This window comes from Lynx canadensis, chromosome X (assembly GCF_007474595.2).
Source record: "Lynx canadensis isolate LIC74 chromosome X, mLynCan4.pri.v2, whole genome shotgun sequence".
NCBI lineage: Eukaryota > Metazoa > Chordata > Mammalia > Carnivora > Felidae > Lynx > Lynx canadensis.
The window spans coordinates 910,087-932,462 of NC_044321.2; the positions used below are offsets into that span (position 1 = coordinate 910,087).

Sequence of the window (22,376 nt, forward strand, 5' to 3'; positions counted from 1 at the left end):
AAAAAAAAAAAAAAAAAAAGGGCGGGTGGGGAGGGAGGAAGCAATCACCCGCCTTGAATCCTGTTACAACCTTCCAACTGGTCCTTCCCTGGCCAGAATGAAGAGAAAATCGATTCTCTTTGCTCACATTTCCTTGGAACTGTGCTGTCTCTCTCCGTGCCTGTGTCCACAGGCGAGAGTGAAATGGGACCCAACTCATTTCCCCGAGGAAAGGCTTTAAAAGTAAGTGTTCTGTCAGGTGCCAGTTGAAGCCACAAGAACCGAGAAGGAAGGTTCCGTTGAAGTTCTACCATAAGAAACGTGCAAACTTGGAAATGATTGAGTAGCTTTTGTGTTCTGTTGCCCGGAGAGACTGTAGCTGAATCAATGCAGAGCGTATCCAGCTACCATGGAGACCATGAGTATGGCTGATGAATGCTCTACGCAGAAGCGAGGCCGTGAAGTGATAAAGGCAAGAGTAAATGCAACTTCTTACCGGAAACTTCCAACGCGAGTGGACAAAGGTATCGGTGAACACGAATATGAACATGAATGAATTCAATTCTGGGAGCGTCAGGGTTTGGAAGACTGTGCTCTCGGCTTGAGTCAAAGCTGCAAACTTTCAGCTCAGGGGAAAAGACTTAGAAATAAGGAAACAGAGTGTCCAAGGTCAAACTGACAAGACGCATTAGCTTCTGCCGATATTCGTTCTGACAATCATCTTGAGTTAGATGTGATCCCAACACAGGGCACAGCGTGGAGCCACAGAATTAATGACGCTCTCCTGTGGCACAGCAGGAAGAGAATAGAGTCTCTGGGCACGAAGTCCAAACCCTGTGATCGTACGTGATAATAACTGGTAGATAAGAGAGTGAGAATCAATACCATCACCATCATCGCCCGCAAGATGTTCCCTGATGCAGCGCAATGGGTGAGGTCGGTGATAAGGGAGGGGTTACAGGAGCAGGGAGGGAAGGCAGCCGAGGGCAGGACCCAGGTCTTGTGTGGAAGCTGAGAACTCTAGGCTGGGTAGGGTGGGGATGGTCCCGAGCGGGAGACAAGCAAGAAGCGAGAACAACACGGGCAAGTGTGGAGCGACAGAAGGGAGGCAGGAAACCTCGTCCGCCCACATCTAAGCAGGTAAGGTGGCGGCACAACTCTGGAGTCCAGACCGGGGAGAACCTGCCTGTGGGAGGCCAGCCAGGAGGCTGTGTGACGGACCAGGACAGGCGTGACCCAGGATAGCATCACAGCACCAACACAAAGGATGGAGGTCTTTGAGAGATGTTCGCGAGGTGAGGCAAAGCGTTCAGTTACTGATTGAAGATGGAAAGGTGGACGAGACCATCAGGGAAACCCAGGGTCTCGCCGACAGCCAGAAGGTGATGCAACACGGACCAAAACAGGCAGGAGGAAGGTGTCCAGTTCAGGGGCAGAGAGCTCTAGGGGGCAGGGCTTTTGGAGACAAACAGGTCACCGAGAGCTGGCACCATGATCGCGGACGCGATGGCCAGGGGCAGGTGTGTTTCTCGTGGGAGGTGCGGGGATCAGGCGTGGAGGGAGGAGGCGTAACGGGCCAGTCAAGAAAGGAGAGGCTGCGGACGAGCGAAGCAGGTAGTAGATGGAAAATCAGAGGCGACAGCATCGCGGCAGGTGATGCAACCAAATCTTTAAGACGGCTGCGTGGAGAACATAGCGTTAGAGTGTTTATCGTAGTTCTATTAAGCTCAGGTAAGTAGGTATTACGGCATTAATTCACCTCTGCGGCTGGAAGGCAAATTCCACGTGGGCAAGAACCCAAACGCCATCTGATGCTACGAAGACACTCTTTGCCGGGCAACGCCTCCACGGTGCCACGGTTTATCGAGGCTCCGAGACAGTTGCCCAGAAGGGCAAGAACGTGGCATGTGACCCAAATCCTTCCCTGGCAACCGCAGCAGAGAGACAGGACGAATGGATCAGAGACACCCTTCCTCCTGGATCACTCTCCCCTCATCTACTCCAGCAGGCGGAACCAACCAACCAGCCACAGGGTTGCCCAGAATATCCACCCGTGGTCCAGCCAATCCTGCTCCAGGTGTAGACCAAACCACCGTCTGCCTCCAGGTGCTGTGCCCAAATTAATGTCTTTAGAGGTTTACTCACTAAGGGATACGGGTTATCCAGGGTGCTTTACCAATGCATCAAGGCGCATTCTTCCACTTGGAAGTCTACTCAGTAGTTAACGTAAACTACACACTCTATCTCTACGTTGGTCAGCAGGGTGCTCTGTGACTTGCCTTTGGGGATGCAGTTCCCTTGCCCTTTGGGGAAGAAAACACAGAGTTTCTTCTATTTAACACTTGGAGTAACCCTGGTGGGTCTGGTCCCTTGGAATGGCATAAACCAAGGGCTGGCAGACTTTCGTCATTAGGGGCCAGGGAGTAACGAGGCTTCGTGGGCTGAACGCTTCAGCTCTGGTCCTAGAACGGACAGCCACAGACAACCAGTGAATGAACGGTGCAAGCCCGTGTGTCGATAAAACTTTATTGGTATAAACAGGTGGAGGCCAGCTTTAGCCCGGATGGTGGCCTGCAGTCCTTGGTCTACACCATCCTTGGAGGCTTAGGGAAACTACAAAGGAAATCCATCCCAAGCAAGAGGCTTTTTGGTGGAGAGCTGACATCTGCTATTTCACAGATTGCTAATCTGTTTTGTGATTTCTATTTCTATCTGCATCAACTTGGGAAAATTCCATTTTTTTCTTTTTCTTCTTTTTTTTTTTTTTTTTTTTGGAATGAGACATCCTTTTCTAACTGGTAATCAAAGATATTAGCCCAGAGTCAAGAATAAATTACTCTTCGCCCAAATTTAAATCACATTTATTAGATGTTATTTCCTCTTTCTTGTTCCAAGCCCTACTTAATTTATTCTTGCTTGTCTTGTAGGGCAGAGGATTCATAATTGGGTCGGTGAATTAGTACTCTCATTTTTAAGGAAATGATTATTAACTTTGTTTGTGGCTTCTCTCTTCCCACTGATGATTTATTTCTACATAAACACTTTCCATTTCCCTAATCCCTAATTTGTACTTCAGTTCCTGGGTGCCCAGACACATTTTCACCACCCGCCTGACCCCCTCTACCCCCGCCCACCACCATTTCTTTCTAGTTCGACAATTTAGAGCTGTATAAAATTATCTTCATATGTTTGGCTATATTCCTTAGATGGTGGCACAGAATAGAAATGCAATAGATTCCATTTTTATTGTTTATAAAATATTGTCTCACTGGCTGTGAGTTTCTCTGTGTATGTGCTTTACAAGGCCACCTTGCAAAAACTTAACGTGTGTTTGGGTATATGGAACTTTGTATTTTTTAATTATTAAAAGTAAATATGTGGGGGTGAGGTGGGTCCCCCCAAATCTGAGACCCCCCAAATCAGCCAGACCAAAGATGTGCAAAGCGTCCAGTATTGAGTTGGGGAAGATGAATTCCTAGAAAAGAACCAGCCAGAGAAAGCGGTTGCCTGCTGTGGACACCCATTCACTGCTGGAAGGAAGGGAAGGAAACCCCCCGGGACGCCCAAAACCTGAAACTCCTTACCGGCCAGGGCAGAGAGAGCACAGGTGCCCGGCTCCCTCCTGAGGAAGCCCTAGGTTTGTGACAGCAAAGGTCTGTGGTCTATAGAGGTGAGCGAGTCCTATGGGTGAGTCCCCACTAGGGACACCATATACGGCAATAACACAGGACTGTCATTCTGTGTCTGGCTCAAGTCACTGACCATCATGTCCCCGAGGTTTGTGTACGTTGTAGCAGGTGCAACACGTCCTTACTTTTCAAGGCCGAGTCATATTCTATCGTGTGAATGGAACACGTTCTGTGTTTCCAACCATCCATCAATGATGTCCTCTTGGGGGGGCCATCAATCAACCCAAAAAAGCATCCATAATGAGTGTTGTTGAAACAGTCATGAACGTTTCTTCTTCTTCTTCGGCTTGGCTGCTTGAGAGAGCCTTATCCTGACTGCCTTCTGGCGTGGTGTCTGTGACACAGAAGTCACGTTGTGGACGGTGGGGGGCCCCTAACCCTAACCCTAACCCCTAACCCCTAACCCTAACCCTAACCCTAACCCTAAACCTAAAACTCCAACCCTGACCCAAACCCAAGCCTAACTCAAACGCTAACCCAACCCTAACCTAACCTCACCAGGACGTGCTTGGTGTGGCCATCAGAGGGCCCCCGCAGTCCACAAGGTGACTTCTGTGTCAACAGTCACCACGCCAGAAGGCAGCCAGGATAAGGCTCTCTCAAGCAGCCGAGCCGAAAAAGCACCTGTGACTGTTTCAACAACACTCATTATTTCTTATCTGTGAAATAGCTCATACAATAGTCACCGCGAAAAGCACGCGATAACCTTGTGGGAAATTAACTTGTAAAACAACCCCCGTTCGGTGACATTGAGAGGTGTTCCTGACATGTACTATTGGCACAGGAGATGATACCAGATCAGGAAATCAGCTACCACCCCTTCTAACCACGACCCATGGGTACGGGCTGGAGGGAACAGCACGGCCTCACTCCAGACCCCAGTGAGGATGGATGGAGAAGAAAATACCTTCAAGTAAGAAGGCATCCCAAAAAATAAAGGAGAAAAGCGTTTGCTCAATAATGACAGATAGGCTAATACCCGGAAATGATGTAACAAACAACATGCGATCAAACACCTTGCAGACTTTCAGCCCGCAGTGGGATCAGACTTCACACTCAATATGCAGCACCAGAAACTGCGAACCTCTAACCTACGAGTCAAAAAAAATTGATAATAAATGACAACGAACTTACCCACAGCCAAGGCCGTAACCCTAACCATAACCTTAACCCTAAGCCTAAACGTAGCCCTAACACTAACCCTAAAACTCTAACATTAACACTAACCCGAATCCGAATAATAACCCTAACCCTACCCTAAAACCTAACCCGAAACCCGAACCCGAACCCCCAATGTGAGCCGAACCTGCATTTGGACTCTGATTAGACACACACCGCGATGCGAACATGAGAAAAGCATTTAACACTAAGATCGTGCCCAATATCTGACTTCTGAATCACATTAACCTTGACCATAATGATGAACCTGAAAATGATCCTATAGCCTCAAACTTCATCTTAATGCTAACACGAGACACAGACCCGCCCTAAGCATCATCCTCAACCTGGACTAAGAGTAACTGGAACCCTGATCATAACCAATCCCTGACCTATCCATTATTCAACCCTCACCCTAAACCAAGTCCAAGTCTAAGCATAAACCAAACTCTCACCATCACCCTAAACCTATACTCTACTCTGGGCATAACCCTAACTCCAAAACCCAATGCGAAACCTCATCCTACCCTTAAGCTGCCCCTAACCCTAACCCTAACCCCTAACCGTACTCTGAGCATAACCCTGACACTAAGCCTGACCTCCACCATAACCCTAACCCTAACCCTATCCTCTAACCTAATCCTAACCTGTAACCCTGACCCCTAACCCTATACCCTACTCTGAGCATAACCGTGACAGTCACTCTAGCCCTTCACCATAACACCTAACCTGAAAACACTGTTCATAAGACTGACCATACACCTAACCTTGACCTTAATGAACCCTAACCATAACCCTAAAGCTAACCATAACCTTCACCATAAAACTGACCCCAAGGGGCGCCTGGGTGGCGCAGTCGGTTAAGCGTCCGACTTCAGCCAGGTCCGATCTCGCGGTCCGTGGGTTCGAGCCCCCGCGTCGGGCTCTGGGCTGATGGCTCAGAGCCTGGAGCCTGTTTCCGATTCTGTGTCTCCCTCTCTCTCTCTACCCCTCCCCCGTTCATGCTCTGTCTCGCTCTGTCCCAAAAATAAAAATAAAAACGTTGAAAAAAAATTAAAAAAAAAAAAACAAAAAAAAAAACTGACCCCAACCCCAACCCTGACCCAACCCTGACTTAAACCCTGACCCTGACCCTAAAACCACACCCAGACGCTGACCCCAGCTGTCCTTTGTGACATGAGAGCTGGATTTGAACAAGTGAGGACATTGCACACAGGCACTCATCATCCTCAGCATAAACCCCCCACCCCCAGCTTGCACGGGGATGTGCTTCTGCGTGAGCAATTCGGAGTCCTGCATGGAGGGCTGATAATCCTTCATAAAAATATCGATGCAGCTCTAGAAAGACAGAGCTTTGCAGGCATGAAAGGATATGAAGGAACCATTAATGCTCATGAGTAAGCTGGTCTGTAAATGCTGGGTCCTCTATGATCCCAGCTCTAGAACATTCTGGAGAGGCGAAAGCATGCAGAAAGTAAGAAGTTCGGTGGTCACTGGGGGTTGGAGGAGGCGAGGGGTGAGTGGGTGGAGCACGGGATTTTAGGGCAGTGAATCCACTCCGTAGGACACACAACAATGGGTCCATGCCACCGTAGATTTCTCCAAACCCACAGAATGCACAACAGCAAGACTGATCTCAATGCAAACCATGGACTTCCAGGAACAATACCGTGTCTGTACTCGCCCACTGACTCTAGCAGATGGGCCCTCTACGTGCAAGGTGTTAATAATCATCCAAACTATGGTGGCCGGTGGACGGCCATTCTCTGCATTTCATGCTCAATTTTCTATAAACCTTCAAACTCCACAATTAAAATCTGATCATTTATTTTATAGTAAAACCAGAGATTCAAGGTGCGTTTCAGGTAAGAGGGCTTTTTGTGACTTGTTTCCCAAAAAGGAAGTTTTAAAAATGCATTCTGATCTTCATCTTATAAGCAGATTAGGTAATGGAATTTGCTCTGACTAGGAAGGGTCAGTCTGTAAGATGAGATTCCTACACACAGGTGCACCCCTGGAAAACTGGAGACGGGAAGCCAGCTATAAGACGCACATTTAGGAAATCCTTGCCATCCCGGGCAACCACATCAACCCTTTCATTGTCTCTCCAGCATGGACGGGTGAAAACACGTCATCAGTTAATACTTGGAACACTCAAGGACGAGTCAGGGCAGGTGTGTGACAGGCAAAGCCCACGCCTGGGATGGCGATGAGGTAAGCGACCGAGGGACAGGTATGCCAAGCACTTCAACCCCAGGGGAAACCTTCCCTGTCCACGCCCGGGCTTATCGGCAGGTTCTGGCTGTGGAGCGATGACACATATGTTAGGGAAGCAGAAAAATGCTGAAGCAGCCCCAAGACACAGCTGCCCAGTCCGTGTAGGTGAGCTCCACGTAAGAAGGCTACTCAGGGCACGCGGAGACGGGCGGCCCAATAACCCGGGCGGAGAGGCATCCCTACCTCGGGGCTCCCACAGCAAGCTGTTGCAAAGACCCCATCACTGGGCACATTCCGCCCTCTTCCAACGTGGCTCCGCCGAGTGGCCAATCATCACCCAGATGAGCAGTTCCGTAGGAAAACACACGGAATGTGAAAAAGCGTGCAAAGATACAAGGCCGTCAAGCATGAATGGTAACGAAAACTTCTAAAAAGATGCGTTGATAAGAAATTAGGCAAAGGGTTTGGTGCGTGTCCACAATGGAAGGGTAGATGGCCACAAAAAAGCACTTCTATTTGTTAACAGAGAAAGACGTCCAACAGGATAAAACGGGGGACAGCAAAACTAGGCAGAAGGGAAAGGGAAAACCCAACGCCGTGAGGGTCGATGATACATACACAGAACCCAACGGCAGCTGGCTCACGCTTCCTCCTGGGGTGACGTTCCGGATTTGAAGGATCCGAGCCCTCGTCGAGCTGTGCGGACCCCCTAGAGCCCTCCCCAGCTCTTGGGGGCACTTTCAGGGCTCTTGGGGGGGCGGTGGTCTACCCTGCTCAGTTTCTCCGGACAAGAAGAGGGAAAGGGTGGTCAAGCCACTGTGTCTTTCTTGCCGTCATTTTGCCCATTGACGGAAGCACGGAATGCTACCTTTGTCCTCACACCATGTGAACCCACAGCACACACTCACCTACAAGCCAGGTGGGTATGTAACAGGTCTTCCGGGGGACAGAACAGATTACAGTACACCAACCAGCGTTCCTAGAAGACCCTGGCCGGTGGGCACCCAACGCAACTCCCATCTGCCAAGATGCTTCAACTGTTTCTTTCTCTTCCTCCTCCCTGCCGCTCTCCACCTCGCCCCATCTCCCCACCCCCAAGGATCTCACTTATTTCTGAGTTCATTCCTGGACGTCGAGTTCAAATCCCAACACCCCCTTACTAAGAACGGAAGGACAGCCACTACCTTTATGGCCCCACTTTCCTCATTTGGAAAACGCATCTAGTGGTCATACTTACCTCAAAGGACAGGACACGTGAGTCAATACATATAACGAGCTTTTTACATTACTTGGTAGACAGCAAGTATCCACACGATGTTGGCTGTTTCCCTCATTATGGAAATTGCCAACATAAAGCAGATTAATGTTTTCTTTTGTTCAGGCTCCTCACCTCTGTAGCTTAGTAGAGAATCGCCACAGATCCTGGTATGCCAAAGACAGTTCTCATTTCTCCTTCCCACCCCCCCCCCCACTGCCCCGCCCCGGGGTACTTCTCAGGTCGCAAGGTGCACAGGTGCGGAGCTTACTCAGAAAGTCGTAGACAGACGAGCTGAGGACTCAAAGGGCAGAGTTTGGGGCTGTTAATCGCAACTGGAATCGACGGCACTGAAAGGCCACGGGGCGGGGTGAGGGGTTGGGCAGAGAATCAAAATGTGGGTAGAAACTCCTGCAGAACCCTCGGCTGAGTAATTAGTTCAAAGGCTCCAACTTGAGACATCAGGGAACGCGGAAGCAAACAACAGCTAGCAGATTGAAAGATGAGGAGAGAAGTTTAAGCTGCTGCCTGGTGATGGGGAGACAAGATGACATTTAAGTCCTGCCAAGTGGAAGGACTTAGTGAACACGTTGGACTCTCACCTGAAACCTGAGATGGTCCAGATCTTTGAAGAAAGGGCTGTGTCTCAAGATTAAGAGCTCCATCCAGGCCCAAGGGCAACATTGAAAATAGACTCATGATTAACGAGACCTTTAGTTGAGCTCCCACAAGATCTAGGTATCCTGCAAATCATATCATTGCTTGCTACAAATCTCAACATTCTTCAGAGGAAGATAACAGAATCCAAAATCCGTACTAGGGATCATCACGGTGACTAATACACAATAAAAATCACTCACGTACAAAGAAACAAGAAAATGAGGGGCGCCTAGTGGCTCAGTCGGTTGAGCGTCTGACTTCAGCTCAGGTCATGATCTCCCAGTTTGTGAGTTCGAGCCCCGCATCGGGCTCTGTGCTGACAGCTCGAAGCCTGGAGCCTGCTTCGGATTCTGTGTCTCCCTCTCTCTCTGCCCCTCCCCCGCTCAGTCTCTCTCTTCTCTCTCTCTCTCAAAAATAAATAAACATTAAAAAAATTAAAAAAACAAAACAAAACAAAGAAACATGTAGTCAACCTGCCATCAAGAGGGGGAAAATCAATAGAAACAGACCCAGAGATGATACAGATGTTAGAATCTCAGAAGAGAACTTTACTACTACGTATTAAGGAGCCTACAAGTGTAGACGGACATCAAGGATGAAGATACAAGAAACACCAGGAAAAATATGTAGACTAAAAACAACCAACTGGAAACCCAAAAGCTGAGAAATACAGTTTGTTTGGCTCAAATCACAAATCCAATCATGGGGGTAAGAGTATAACACACATGGCTGAAAAAACAATTTGGTGAACTTGAGGTAGGTCCGTAGAAATCATCCAAACTGACGCACAGAGCAAAATTTTGAAAGCTGGGGTAACACGAACTGTGCTCAATGATACAACGGCCAGACAGCATGATGCGACCTAACGTATGTGTAATCGTAGACCCATAAGGATACGATGAAAGAAGAAAGTTTTTTTGGAAAAAAAAAATAGCTGAAAATTCTCTAAATTTTATCACAGCCAACTACACAGATAGAGAAAGCTTTTTAACCCCAAACATGCTAACACAGAGAGAAAAAGGGACCCACCTAGGCATATTCGCAAACTTCTGAAACAGAAAGTAAATGAAGAAGACAACAGAAAAGACTGGACAAGACACTTATATTCATGAAATATTGACAATGATTATGCTGACTTCTCATCCCAAGTGACAAAGGTCCATGTCAGACACCTTTAACATCCTGGGGGCATCACAGGATGTTTTCAACGTGGAATTCTGCATCCACCGAAAATAGCTTTCGAAACACGCAGGGCCAAGTGGCGAGACTTTCCAACACAGGAAAGGTACAGAAGTTTGTGATGAGCAGAACACGTGGTTAATGGTCTCTCTGGAGACAGCGCCACGTGGGTGCATGAGAAAAGCCTTTAAGATAAAACCTGAAAATACAGGAAATACAAATACCGCCGGGACTCTCCTGGCGGTAAGGCGTTACAGCATCTACAGGGCATCTGATGGACTTGTACCTCGCTAACACAATGGCTTCTGCCTACCAGGCATCATGGAAACCATGTGGCTATTCCTTTTAGAGAACACTGCACGCTTTAAAAATAAATAAATAAAGCCCTTTCTGACTATATTTCTATATCCCCTAGAATCCACTTGATTTCCCCCAGAAGGAAAAACACAGAAGTAACATTTCTAGAATATTTTTTTTTTGAAACGGTTTCATGTGGGTGATGTCCCATCACTGACCTTGGATGCACGGAGCATCTTGAGCTGTGTTCAAAGGACCATCTAAGATGTGTCCAAAGCAAACGTGGAAATTAAATGGCCAATGACACTGTGGGGAGTGAAAGTATCCCATAAATTTCTGGTGGCAGACACAGAATGTGGCAGGCAAGGTGAGGAGGAAAATTCTTCCTTGCGGGATTTTTTAAAAATCCTGCCGTTATTTATAGAGGCGCTAGGCAATCAGGCAGACAATCGCCCTCTCTCATAGAACTCACCTTGCGAGTGGTTCAAAAGGTTAGAATTGATCGTTGCAAACTCCGGGAAATGAAGAGCCTTTAATGTAAGGAACAAGATGACAGCTATAATAGCCGATTAAATTTTAGAACGTGCTGAGCGTCCTCCTTCTGTGCCTTCAGGAAAGACACAGTGACCTTCTAAAGCCTTCTAATTACCCACAGGAAACCAGCAGTCTGTCTGTCTGCCTGGCTGTTGCCTGGCTAGCTAGCATACGTGCTCCTTGACTAGCTCAGGACGCTAAATTAAAATTGAAAGGTAAAAAAAAAAATAGGACTCTAGTTTGAAAAATTCATGACAATAAGGGCCATTTCATGGTATGTAGGGAAGACAGGTGGTCTTGAACGTACACCAGACCTAAATATACACGCGGAACATTGTTCAAACTACTCTTGGCGATACACGGAGTGTCGGCCAGCAACGTGCGTCAAGCACTTCATGCTATAGGTATTAGGTGTCGAGAACTCTACACTATAAAGAAAAAACCACACGTGGTGGGGAGAAAAACAAAACCCATGCAATCAACACTCAGTCAAGTTTTTTCGCAATGGACCAAGCTCCAGAAGGATCCTTCCGGAGAATCAGAGAGTCTATGAGTAAAGAAAAATGGTAGGTGTCTACTCGCCTCAAGATAGGTCTACGTTCAAGAGTATAAGCTCTCTTGGATGACAGAGCAGTAGATTCCTACCCAGAGACGCCATTTCTGTTGCCGTAACGAATACCGAACGATGTCCATGGTATCTTTGCTTCCATGACCAATTTAAGCATTTTATAGTGAGTTGGATGACCCAGACGTTCACAAAGATGTATTGCCATCTCGCCGGGAAGTGGACCCAACTGACTTTTCCTGGCACAGGTGAAGTTTATAAAAAAAACAAAACAAAAAAAAAAAAAAACTGAGTGCTGTTTTCTCTTAAGGAAAGCAAACCGGATGTAATACCTAAGTATCCCGTGAATCCAACAGCGGGCCCCTCTTCCCACTAAAGACAGAGAGAGATTTATGCTGGCAGAATGGGCATTAGGAAAGGTGGAAACTGGTCAGGAAGACATTTCTGAAGAACACAAAGTAAAGCCTTTTAGGGAAAAGATCACAGACACCGTATCTCCAGTGGGATTATGCTGAAGGTTTAGGATTCCATCGTGGCTTGTGTGAGCCTACGGCAAATGTCCAAAACACAATTACATTCTTGCAGTCTTTTTAAGAGGATTTGAATTCTCTAGTCCCACTTGGATTCACTGGGATGCTGTTATGACTTTCTGTTGTTTGCTTGTGTGGTGGTGTTGGGTTTTATATTTTTATTTTTTGTCTTATTTCATTTTATGCCATTTGATGTTATTCCATTTATTTGCTTTTTGTTGGTCACAGAGCAAGAGTATTTACTCCAAATGAGACAGCTTTGGTCATCAGGGTATTACTCAAGAGCAATAAAGACATTGGCACCATGGCTACATGATGATCACGTATTGAAAACTCTTGTCCCTGGAAAATCTCTTGGTGGAGAAATGAGCCCTATTATCTCAGTTCCTCAAACAGGTCATTAACTTATCCTTCCAAGAGCTCAGCTAGTTGAAGGTTGGGATGTGGATAGCCTCCCATATCAACACAAGTAGGATCTCAACTGACCATGACTTCAAAAGCAGAAAGTATGGGAGAGTAAGGAGGATGAAGCATGCAACCAAGAACTTAGATTTTTCTTTTCCTAGATTAAGTCTAGAGGGGGTGGAGGTATGCTGGAGAGAAACTAGGTATTGAGAAATCACTGTGCTCTGGACAGTAATCTGTACAATGTTGTTAAGATGTGTGCTTGCTTGCTCAAAAAAAAAAAAAATTTCCAGAGACACAATTACCCAATGCAGGAAGTCAAGGAAGAGCCATAAGCCATGAGTAAGTGTGGTTCCCTGGGCCTCGTGCCAACTCGTGTTACTGGAGTATGTGGGCAAGAATTTCGCAGGCTCCAGTGGGTGCGGGCTGGTCTGGAGAGAAGTGTCTCCATCTGAGCTCAGGGCTGGAGAGCATCCTGAGCTAGACAGGGTGTTCTGTGATTGCAGGAAGACGGATGGATGGATGGATGGATGGATGGATGGATTGGGTGATGGATGGATGGATGGGGATGGATGGGTGGATGGTGGTGGATGGATGGATAGATGGATCGGTGTGGATGGATGGCTTGCTGGGTGGATGGCTTGCTGGCTGGATGTGGGCTGTCTGGATGGGTGGTGTTGATGGCTTGGCTGGAGGCTCGGGGGCTGGCTGGATGGATGGGTGGGTGGCTCGTGCCTGGCTGTGTGGCTGCTGGCTTGCTCGGGTTCTGGCTGCTGCCTGGTGGGGTGCTGCGTGCTGTCTGTGTGGCTGGCTGGCTGGCTCGGGGGCTGGCTGGCTGCGCTGGGTGGGCTGCTGGCTGGCTGGCTGGTCGGGGCTGGCTGGCTGGCTGGTGGGTGGCTGGCTGCTGGCTGGGGCTGGCCTGGCTGCTGGCTGGTGGTGGCTGCGTGCCTGGCTGTGTGGCTGGCTGGGCTGGCTGGGGGCTGCTGGCTGGCTGGGGCTGGTGCTGGCTGTGGCTGGCTGGCTGGCTTGCTGGCTCGGGGGCTGGCTGGCTGGCTGGGTTGGCTGGCTGGCTGCGGTGGCTGCCTCGTGGGCCTGCTGGCTGGCGTTGGGTGGCTGCTGCCTTGCTGTGTGCTGGCTGGCTTGCTCGGGGCTGGCTGGCTGCTGGGTGGGGTGCTGCTGTGCCTGGTGGTGCTGGCTGGCTGGCTCGGGGGCTGGCTGGCTGGCTGCTGGCTGGCTGGCTGGCTGGCTCGGGGCTGCTGGCTGCGGGTGGGTGGCTGAGTGCCTGGCTGTGTGTGCGGCTGGCTGGCTCGGGGCTGGCTGGCTGGCTGGGTGGCGTGGCTGCCTGCCTGGATGTGTGGCTGGCCCTGCTGGCTCGGGGGCTGCTGGCTGCTGGCGTGGCTGGGCTGGCTGGCTGGGCCCCTGGGTGGCTGGCTGCTGGCTGGCGTGGCTAGGGGCTGGCTGGCTGGTGGGTGGTGGCTGGCTGGCTGTGGGTGCTGGCTGCTGGCTGGGCTTGGTGGATGCTGGCTGCTCTGGCTCGGGGGCTGGATGCTGGTGGTGGCTTCGTGCCTGGCTGTGTGGCTGGTGGCGGCTCGGGGGCTGGCTGGCTGGGTGGCTGGCTGGCTGGCTGGCCCTGGGTGGAGGATGGATGGATGGTGGGTGGATGGATGGATGGATGCATGGATGGATAGGGGATGGATGGGGGGTGGATGGGGGAGGTGGTTCATCGTGGGTGGATGGCCACCCAGGGACAGGGAGCTGGGGCCAGCCACTGGCGGGAGCTCTGGTGTACCTGCTGACCTACAGGACAGGGAATGGCACCGGGCTGCATGGGTAGCACCTCTGGGGGCCTCTGAGACTGGATGCAGATCCAGCCAAAGTGATCTTTTCAAGGACTGCCAGCCAACTGCCCCCATGGCCAAGCCCCAGCATCCTCCCCCTGACATGTTGAGAGGCCCTCCACTGACCGACTCCTTCCAAGGGTCCAGCTTCGTATGTTATAAAACTAATATGGTGTTGCTTTCTTATCTGATTCAACACACACAAGATTAACGCATAAAGTGTGTGTGTGTGTGTGTGTTTCTGAGTGTGTGTGTGTGTGTCTGGCTCAGACCACTTTCCTCCACCGCCCACCCTACAGACACATTCAGTCATCGCGGAGACCACAAACACTATGAATCAGTTCCCACTTGGAGTACCCATCAGCTTTGAGGGCAGGGGTGCACCTGCTCTCGGAAGTGACCACACCATCCTGGGTGATTTGGAATCATTGCCTCGCCCATCCCAACACCCTGGGCGGCCTCCCCTCCAGCACAGAGGAGCTGACCAAGTGCTGTCCCCCGAACACTCTGGCTTTCCACATCCACACCCGAATCTCAACATACAGAAGACATGTGCAGAGAAGACGGACGCAGAATGACAACAAGGTCCCCAAGTCACAAGGATGCAACCGACCAGCACCTTCCAATGCGTCCGCAGGAGCTGCCTACACAGAGCAACGCGACCACGGGTGAAACGTTTGCTGTCCTTCGTCACTCTCCAGTGGCGACCGGAAATCCCCAAAGGAAACGCGCAGGGGAGAGACATCCCCCAGCCCCGAGTCACCTCCACCCCCTGCACCCCAATCCCATGCCCGGTCTGCAGCTCAGCCACAAACACCAACTCGGACCAAGGCAAAGAGCCGTTGGGCTACGAGAAGTACCTTTGTCATTCGACGTCTCTCTTTTAGTCTCTGCACAACGTCTTGGGCTTTGCTGTCATTGTTTCCGGCTAAAAGGAAAAGAAAAGATATAAGCATGGGAAGGCTGTCCAGGTGCAACCAAGCACGAGATAATATTGTCTTGAGATGCAAAACTCAGCCCGGGGTGGGCTCTTTATGGCTTCTCTTCTTGCCCTGGTGCCGAATGGGCTTGTGGATCCCTTCCCGCCAAGTCAACCTACCAACTGAGGAAGCCTCTCCTTCACCCTGGATGGACAAGGTGCACGCGTTTGTTTGACATCTTCCTTATGGTGATTACAGGGGCGTGGGGTGCCTGGTGGTTCAACGCATGCCGTCAGGGGTTAGGGGCAAGCCAAGAATCACGTACACATAGAAATGTTCACGGGAAGGACAGAGCAGAAATCAGAAATACAACTTTCGAAGAAACTTTTTTTTTTTGCCGGGGCAGGGGGTGGGCGGGGAGAGCCAGGGAGCAGAGAGATAGAGAGAGAGAGAGAGAGAGAGAGAGAGAGAATCCCAAGCAGGCTCCGTGGTCAGTGCAGAGCCCAACTTGGCGGTGGAACTCATGAACTGCGAGATCTTGACCTAGAGCCGAAATCAAGAGTCAGACGCTCAACGACTGAGCCACCCCAGCGGCCATCCACTCATTGGTGGTGTGATCTGTAAAATGATCACGGGATGTGCCCGCTACGTATGTGGGATTTCCCATTCCTTATCGGTGACTCCGTGAAACTCGGCAGGTGTGGTTTTCCCGAACGTGAGTGTAGAAGGGTTGCGGCACGTACTTTGTGTGTGAGGGGTGTCATGGCTGAAATACGGACGACACGGGGCCACGGCCAGCTCATCCGGGGCCGTGCCACTCTTAATCTCAGGGTTGTGAGTTCAAGTCCCCGGGGGAGCCTACTTAAAAAATAACTGAGGGGCGCCTGGGTGGCTCAGTCAGTTGAGCATGCGACTTTGGGTCAAGTCATGATCTCATGGTTCATGCGTTCCAGCCCCACATCAGGCTCTGCTGACAGCTCGGAGCCCAGAGCCTGCTTCAGATCTGTTCTGTGTCTCCCTCTCTCTGCCTCTCCCCTGCTCACCCTCTGTCTCTCTCTCTCTCAAAAATAAATAAATGTTAAGAAAACTAAAAACAAATTAAAAAAAAACAAACAATTATTTTAATTACAGACTATGAAATTGGGATTAAAATAGTGAATAAGGTTTCTTCACTGTCTTCGTAAGTAAATGTGCACTGACAGTTGCAGGCTGGGGTACTACTATTTTCCGAATGTCCCTAAGCACAGAGTCCTGCTATTAAGGGGTGCCTGATGGGGCTGCTGTTGTGGGGGAGACGCTCAGGAGACCCTGCCTGCCCACACACCAGCGCTCACAAGCAACTGGACCGGAGACAGATTTTCAGCTCCTTGGAGGGATGAGCTAACCCAGAAAGTCCCTGCAGGGGTGAGTCATGGGAGCGCTTCCACAGAAGGGAATTAGACCTGGCATCTGAGGAACACAGGTGTGGGTGTGAAGCTTCTAGAGCCTTGAGCACGGCCAGGTGGCCCGGGTCCAGCATGCTCCCAAGGGAGGGGGCTAGCTCCTACCACCTTCTCACCCGGGTCCCGCCCCTGCCGGCTGGGTGTGCTCCAGGCTAGAACCATCTTGAAAATCGCAATGAGAATAGATTACCAAGCCATCCTTTTCAGAGGCATTTCTGCATGCTGTTTGCAACACATGCGTGCGGGGAGCTCACTTTTGAAATCCCACGCGATTTTAAATATTAAACAGCCACCTGCTGCTGGGCCCAAACTTCTGGCATTTGCCATCTTGGCATCAAGGGGTGGTCCGGTGGAATCTCGCAGGAAGTGGGATAGAACCTCTACGTTCCTGAAAAAGACAGAAAGGGCCACAGAAAGGGAGGGCCGTCGACCAGCAGGGGGAACTGGTCATGACTGGTCGTGCCTCGCTTTCTCAGGCACGTTTTGGTAAAGGTCTTTCCTACGTTTACTGAGCACACATTGCAAAACAGATAGAATTCGACCAGGATGCTACTGGGCACAGACACAGTGGTCTGCCGTCTACAAGTCCTTCCTCTGAAGGGCTAAGTTTTCCACGTGCCACGCGTCCCACAGACGTCCTACCCATAACATCGCAAGGCACTGAGTCCTTCTCTCTCTTTGGACGGCATCCTATCCACCGGATTTCGAGAGTCTACAAGACGCAATGTAACTTCCATCTGTTTGTGTGGGGTTTTTGTAAGATGTTGAGCCTAAACCAGGTCAGCAGACTATGAGCCTAGGGCCAAATCTGAAGGTCCCCTTGTTGTAAAAAGGAAAAAAAAATAGTGGAACAACAGCTATGCCTGTAGCTTTAAATACTGGCAGTGACCACTTTGTTGCTATGAAGGCGGAACTGATCGGGGAGAAACACACCTACGAAATATTTGTTATCTGGCCCATCACAGGAAGAATATTTACTGGCCCTTGGTCTCTCGCCTTAGATGGCCGGTCATGAAGACTTAGGAACAAACATCTTCCTCCAAAATAGTGTTCTGAAACAATAATACTAAGATATTTTGAGCAGGGAAGAAACTAATTGATGGATGTACAGCAATATTAACGTGCTTGACTTAAACCCAAGTTCTGTTTTCAGTTTTTTAGCAAGTATTGATTATTCTCTAAACATTAGCAGACGCAGGATTAGCAATTGGAAATTTCTGAATATACACACGTCTTCTTTTTTACTTAATACGACATTTGTGTTAAAGTGTCCGATGACGGTATTTCATTAAGTGGCCTTGTATCCAACTGTCCACACAAAATGACAAATTGCCACTCTCGGAATGCAGGCAATTGCGCCCTGAAAGACTCGGGAAGCAGGGAAGATTCCACACTCGATGGGACTGACAGAGAGGGTCACACACTGTGACCCATGGTGAAGGGTGTAAATGCAGACATCAGAAGCTCTGTGGAAAAGAGCACAGGTGGAGCTTACTCTGCTTTGCTCAAGAAAATGAGAACTTTGCTGCCAGCAGGGATGTTCCTGGTGCTCAGCAAACATCACCTAAATGGAGGAGGTGATAACATCAGGGTTCCAGTCCTTGCATGCATGGTGCCACATGCTTGCTCACATGCCTGTCACTTGCATTGTGTCTGTTCGACATACTGCTCACTCAACTAGAGTTCAGCATGACCTACACCATGTGACCTCCCCATAAAGTAACCCAACTCCACCTCATCAGGACCCAACCCAAGGAAGGTCATCATGACATAACCCAAGGAGACCTCATCATCACCCAACCCAACTAGACCTCATCATGACGTAACCCATACAGACTTCATCATGATGTAAGTCAACTAGACCTCATCATCACCTAACCAACTAGACCTCATCATGACATAACCCATCTAGACTTCATCATGATATAAGTCAACTAGACCTCATTGGTAAATTCACCACCTAACCCAACTAGACCTCATCATCACCCAACCCAACTAGACCTCATCATGACGTAACCCATCTAGACTTCATCATGATATAAGTCAACTAGACCTCATCATGATATAACCCAACCAGACCTCATCATGATATAAGTCAACTAGACCTCATCATCACTTAACCCAACTAGACCTCATCATGACATAATCCATATAGACTTCATCATGATATAAGTCAACTAGACCTCATCATGATATAACCCAACCAGACCTCATCATGATATAAGTCAACTAGACCTCATCATCACTTAACCCAACCTAGACTTCGTCATGACATAACCCATCTAGACTTCATCATGATATAAGTCAACTAGACCTCATCATGATATAACCCAACCAGACCTCATCATGATATAAGTCACTAGACCTCATCATCACTTAACCCAACGAGACTTCGTCATGACGTAACCCATCTAGACTTCATCATGATATATAAGTCAACTAGACCTCATCATGATATAACCCAACCAGAACCTCATCATGATATAAGTCAACTAGACCTCATCATCACTTAACCCAACTAGAACTTCGTCATGACATAACCCATCTAGACTTCATCATGATATAAGTCAACTAGACCTCATCATGATATAACCCAACCAGACCTCATCATGATATAAGTCAACTAGACCTCATCATCACTTAACCCAACTAGACTTCATCATGACATAACCCATCTAGACTTCATCATGATATAAGTCAACTAGACCTCATCATGATATAACCCAACCAGACCTCATCATGATATAAGTCACTAGACCTCATCATCACCTAACCAACTAGACCTCATCATGACATAACCCATCTAGACTTCATCATGATATAAGTCAACTAAGCCTCATCATGATATAAGTCAACTAGACCTCATCATCACCTAACCAACTAGACCTCACCATGACTTACCCATCTAGACTTCATCATGATATAAGTCAACTAAACCTCATCATGATATAACCCAAGCAGACCTCATCATGATGTAAGTCAACTAGACCTCATCATCACCCAACCCACCAGACCTCATCATGATATAAGTCAACTAGACCTCATCACCACCTAACCCAACTAGACCTCATCATCACCCAACCCAACTAGACCTCATCATGACGTAACCCATCTAGACTTCATCATGATATAAGTCAACTAGACCTCAACATGATATAACCCAACCAGACCTCATCATGATATAAGTCAACTAGACCTCATCATCACCTAACCAACTAGACCTCATCATGATATAACCCATCTAGACTTCATCATGATATAAGTCAACTAAGCCTCATCATGATATAAGTCAACTAGACCTCATCATCACCTAACCAACTAGACCTCATCATGACATAACCCATCTAGACTTCATCATGATATAAGTCAACTAAACCTCATCATGATATAACCCAAGCAGACCTCATCATGATATAAGTCAACTAGACCTCATCATCACTTAACCCGACTAGACTTCATCATGACCCAACCCAACTAGACCTCATGATCTCCTAATCAACTAGATGTCATCATGACCTAAACCACCACACTGCAGCAAACAGCACAGGAATGGAATGATTTTTGCTCGCATTGCAACATTGCCCAGTTTCATAAGGAATTAAGGAGATGAAACAGACAAGTGCACTGGAGAAGTCACAGGGGCAGAGATAACGAGGGCTGGATGACAGCCTCTGTCTTTTCTCAGACCAGACGTTCCCTCCCTGTCCTGCTCCACCAGCTTCCTCTCTGCCACTAGCCTAATTCAGCAGGCCCTCAGAGGGCACCTATTTCTCCTTGTGTTCAAGAGCTGATGTCACTTTGATCAAGTCATTCCACATGGCGGCAGAAATCCCAGATACAGCAGGAGTCTCCTAGAGGACCCAGTCTGTCTGCTCACACGCCCTGTCCCCTGATGTGCTCAGGTCCCAGGGAGACATAAACACATCACAGAGGTGCTAAAAGTGAAGAAGACGTCTAGAAATGCACACTCAGACAGGCCCTCTCTCCTGTAAGACCCCCACATCTGCAAACACCCCTCTCCATCTGCGAGGGAAGATGCAGACATTGGTAAAGACAGCCCATGCAAGGACTTGTCAAAAACTGTTCAAACATTTCCCCATCTATGCAGACAACGGGCACTTGGATGCATCCCTGAAGGAAAAACAACACTCTGACGAGGAAAAGAAAACGGTGAGGTAGACCAAGAAGTATCCACCCGTCCCAAAGCCTGAGAAATGTGTTCCGTTCAACAGACCCGATTGTTCATGACAGGGAGATGCCTACGTGGGTCCGTGAGGAGGAATCACTGTAAGAAACCATAGGTTTTCAAAAAGTGAAATGTGGGAAGGGCCATGTGACACACACACACAAAATATTTTAAACTGCGGAGTCATGTTTTGCAAAAGCGTAAGAAAAGATTCACATTTAGGAGTGTGAGTCTATTTGGTTACGGGACGGAAGGAATCACTGCGTATACCCACGTGGGCCAAAGAAAACAGAAGGCCACGCTGGCTGGACCTGGGTTCCCCATGTGGGTCAAGAGCCCCCACCCCAGACATCCTCCATGGAACTGAGGACCGTGAGTTTCAACATCAGCAATCACCCATATCATGGTGGCCGACCCCTAAGAATGTGGACAAGTCACAGGAGTCTGGGCAGGGTCTATGACCTGGCCACCGCCAGAAACCAGATACACTTCATAACAGGGTTCACGTGTTGAAGCTGGCTCAAAGTAAAGCTTAGATCCTCACAGGGGCCAATCGTAGGTGTCACTAAACCCCCCAGGAGGCCACTTAAATGTTCGCCATTACGTGATGAGTTTGTGTTCTTACATGTTTTTATATCTGTACCTCAGTATCCTTTGGTTTATAATATTAATGGATTTTAGTGGATTAATGGATGTTTGTAACGGATTCATATTTTTAATATTAGTGCATTTAAGCAGAACTGGACGCCAACAGCGTCCAAGGACTGGAAAGGGGAAACGTGACTGCGTCCTGAGCTCAGAAGAGCCAGGAAGGAACAGAACACATTCATGTTGAAATATCCAGCCTCGACTAGAGCTTCTGATCCAAAACCACCCTTCGATACATGGTAGCAGGCAAAACATACAGGAAAAAATGGGAGAAAGGAAGAAATAAATCACTAATGGCTCAGTAAACGACCACGCGTAACGTTATTTAGAAAGTCTTAAGTGCAAGGCAATCCTTAACAGCTAAAACGAGACGTGTAATACGATTTATATGTAAACAGACACCATAAAAGGTAGTAATTAAATGCAGATGATGTCAGCAGGGGACGTAGTTAGTGGGACACCTGGGTCAGCAGTTAAACATCCGACTCTTGGTTGTGGCTCAGGTCGTGATCTCGCGGTTGTGACCTCGAGCCCCATGTTAGCATCCGTGCCTGCCTAAGATTCTCTCTCTCTCTCTCTCTGTCTCTCCCTCTGCCCGTCCCCTGCTGGCATAGGCACTCTCTTTCTCTCTCTCAAAAAAAAAAAAAAAAAAAAGAGAACATAATTAGCATTGAGTGCTTGTTTTTTTTTCCCCAAAGCTGATGTGCACATAGCATTTTTGCCAGCTGATTACAAATTCTACCCCCAGTTCCCTGGAACTATTAAACAAAGCAAAATGGCCCTTGGAACTCTCTCTTTTTCCAGGCAAGGAAAATCCCTTCATTTTCAAAGAGCAGTTAGAAGCCGAGATAAGGAACAGAGAGAGTTGGGAATA

The 22,376-nt window shown here is 48.6% G+C and overlaps 1 long non-coding RNA gene across 1 annotated transcript; it reads right to left on the reverse strand.

Annotated features, from left to right (window-relative positions):
* Window positions 1-19,198: 19,198 nt before the first annotated feature.
* On the reverse strand, window positions 19,199-22,021 carry LOC116737912. Its single transcript, XR_004343258.1, has 3 exons — window positions 19,606-22,021; window positions 19,530-19,554; window positions 19,199-19,297 (listed from the first exon to the last, which is right to left on the reverse strand). It is a non-coding gene; the product is annotated as an uncharacterized LOC116737912 (long non-coding RNA).
* Window positions 22,022-22,376: the final 355 nt, after the last annotated feature.